This window comes from Cynocephalus volans, chromosome 13 (assembly GCF_027409185.1).
Source record: "Cynocephalus volans isolate mCynVol1 chromosome 13, mCynVol1.pri, whole genome shotgun sequence".
In the NCBI taxonomy this organism is placed as follows: Eukaryota; Metazoa; Chordata; class Mammalia; order Dermoptera; family Cynocephalidae; genus Cynocephalus; species Cynocephalus volans.
In genome coordinates this window covers 83,045,214-83,048,470 of record NC_084472.1, presented here as the reverse complement: position 1 = coordinate 83,048,470, position 3,257 = coordinate 83,045,214, and the positions used below count along the sequence as shown (strand labels likewise).

The 3,257-nt window shown below is 36.0% G+C and overlaps 1 pseudogene; it reads left to right on the top strand.

Moving 5' to 3' along the window:
- Positions 1–236: 236 nt before the first annotated feature.
- On the top strand, positions 237–827 carry LOC134361544 (transmembrane protein 126A-like; annotated as a pseudogene).
- The last annotated feature ends 2,430 nt before the right edge of the window (positions 828–3,257 follow it).

Genomic DNA, 3,257 nt, shown 5'->3' with positions numbered 1-3,257 from the left:
TTGAGGAAGAAGTGAGAATTTAGTAAGCATTATTGGAATTTAAGGGACATCATCAAAATCACAAGCTGCTTTTTCTATCCCCCACTTTAAAAAATTCCCAAATTAGGCATAGTCACTTGTCAGCCAAAGACGGCTGCTCCAGGATGAGTAGAGCAGAGATTGTAGTGAACTTGGGGTGGTGGAAGAAGACTGGGGGAGGCACTGGCTGCTGGGAGAGGCAGAGAGTAAGGCTCAAGATGGAAAATCATCAACCAGATGATATTGTCAAGGAAAACTTGACAATTTTAGATATAATAACCAAAAAATTAACCCCATCCCAGAAGCAGAAAGGAATCTACTTATACATTGAACAACATTTATTGTACTTAACGCTGCTCTCTGTGGCCTAATAGCAGTCTTTTTTGACGCATCTTGAATGTGACACAGGTTCCTATAGCTGCTGGCTTACCAATGGAAGTGATCCCATTTTTGACAGCACATGTATCTTACAACGGCTTTATAAGTTTACCTTTGAGTACGGGTGATCTGAATTGTGAAACCTGTACAGTAACATGGGGTGGATTGGTTGGTCTCGTTTTTGGTGGTCTGTACCCTGTTTTCTTGGCTCTACCCAGGAATGGTGGCCTAGTAGCCAGGTATAAATGAGCCCTACTACCAGAGAAAAGAAACATCCAACTTACTGAATTAGAATTTCTAAGCCTGTCTTTAGAAAGATGTTATTTCCCATTTTGCTCCAGGCTGTGTTTGCAGTATATGCTGGGTCTAGACAACATAAACCACTTATAAAGGCCCTTTGATTACCTGAACCTGGCCTAAAGATTCACTGACTTAAACAAATATGTACACCAAAATAAAATGGTAAAAATAAATAAACAAATAAAATAAAATAAAAATAAATAAATAATTCCCAAATTACTCCATCTAGGGCAAATCTTTTAACCATTGTGTTCAAGCACGGTGGTTTATATATGTGTGAGCATCCTGGGAATTGTAGAAGGAACCTGTAAGTCTAGAGTTCTAGACTGGTTTTCATCATATATCAGCAGCTTCATCCATTTACCCAAGTATGTTATGTAAATATTAGTCATTTCCATGCATTCCATGACAAGAAAAGGAATTGGATTAAGCACTGTTATAGGGAAACTCTGATGCTCTGGCAAAGCTACAGTTGGGACTATCAGTACCACAAGAACCCTATCTGATTATAAGAAAGAAGATAGAAATGCAATATATTTCTCTAAAATAGAGGTTAGGAACAAGCAGTTTGTATTCTCCCAACAGTTAATGAATCTCAGTCTTGGAAGCAATGACTTATCAACAAAGACATATTAACCTTTACAGTTTAAAATACCCACTCAGTGTGTATTTTAATACAGGAGTTGGCAAACTATACTCAGCCAAATCCAGTTCACAGCTTGTTTGTGTAAAGTTTCATTAAAACACATCCATGCCTGTTCATTTATGTATTATCAGTGCCAGATTTCTCACTGCTACAGCAAAGTTAAGTAGTTGGGACAAAGACCATATGGCCTACAAAGCCTAAAATATTTGCTATCTGGCCACTTATAGAAGAAACTTGCCAACCCATGTTTTATTCCATCAAGATCTAAGTTCTCTATTTCATACTTATACATCTAGGTCATATCAGATTAATAATCTATGTTTTGATCTTTACTTTCAACAACAAAGAATTAAAGATAATATTTTAAAAATTTAATTATTTGAGGATAATCCCACAGTAATAAAAATTATACATAGGGTATATCATGATACGCTCTGATACTTATATTTCAGGAGAAATCATTTCAACTATATAGAATAATCAGGAGACTGATGAAGATTAGCAAATTTTGGGTTGATGTTATGAAAAAGTAATAAAAATAAGTTTTTGACCATTAGAAACAAATGTCAAGTTGAGTCACTGATCTCCAGTGAGCTGAACACTACTTTTTAAGTACTGTTTTAACATCTTTTTATGCAAACTAAGAAAAATGTGGGGGTTTTTTTAACGACTAAATAATGCACTTTGTGAAAAAGTTGCCTCAGTTTACTTAATCCCGTAAAACAAATGAGCAGCTTCTCTATGCTTATTGGTACTAATCCCGCAATAAATTTTGTTTTCTGTTCACTTTTGTGTGTTTTGGTTTTGGTTTTTACTTGGTTTGAGACTAGTTGTTTTTTGAATTAAGTGTTTTAATTCTAAAAGGTCACTGAAGGCAGAGCAAGTACCTACCCATCTGTGTTAGCCAGGGTTCTCCAGAGAGACAGAACCAATAGGATATGCATATAAATATATGAAAGGGGATTTATTAGGGGAACCAGCTTACAAGATTGCGAAGGCTGAGGAGTCCCACAATAGGCCATCTGCAAACTGAATGCTGTTAGTGTGGCTCAGTTTAAGTCTGAAGCCTTAGAACCAGGGAAGCCAATGTGTAATTCTCATTCTGAGGCCAAAGACCTGAGAGCTGGAGGTGCCACTGGTGTAATCCTGGAATCCAAAGCCTAAAGAATCTCAAGTTCTGATGCCCATAGACTGGAAAGAAGAGTGTCTCCCAGCTCTTGTGGATAGAGAGAGCAATTAGCCTTTTCCTCTGTTTTTGTTCTCAACGGGCCCCCCGCGGATTGGATGGTACCCACCAATGTTAAGAGCAGATCTTTCCCACCCAGTCCACTCAGGCTCACATGCTAATTTCTTCTGTTTCCAGAAGAGATGTTACCCTCATAGACACACCCAAAAATAATGCCTTACCAGGTTTCTATGCATTCCTTAATCTAGTCAAGTTGACACCTAAAATTAACCCTCACCCCATCTTTGTATCACTTGTACTTTGTGCAGTGCCTGGTACAGAAAACAAATTTAGTGCATTGTTGTTAAGTGAATGGTGCAATTAGTGAATGGTTCAAATAATAAATAAGCATTTATTTCACACCTTAATTCAAGATTTTTATGAATCTGATAGTCTCATCTTAACTTTATAATTTTTAGTGCTGAATATTTTGAAAATATGATAATGTCCTTGTAGAAAAAGTACTAATAATAGCTTGCTATTCAAATTTGTCAAGTTAGTTATCCTTATTTGAATTATTTTAGCCAACTGATTTCTAAATTTTACTAAGTTAACATATATACTACTTGCACGTGAATTTCACATTCAGATATTCTCCTACAGGTTTAAGTTTAGTATATTCATGTATCACTTTTGATTATGAAAAAAAAATCTGATGAACTGAATGTTGTAGTTCATTACTCTAAAAAC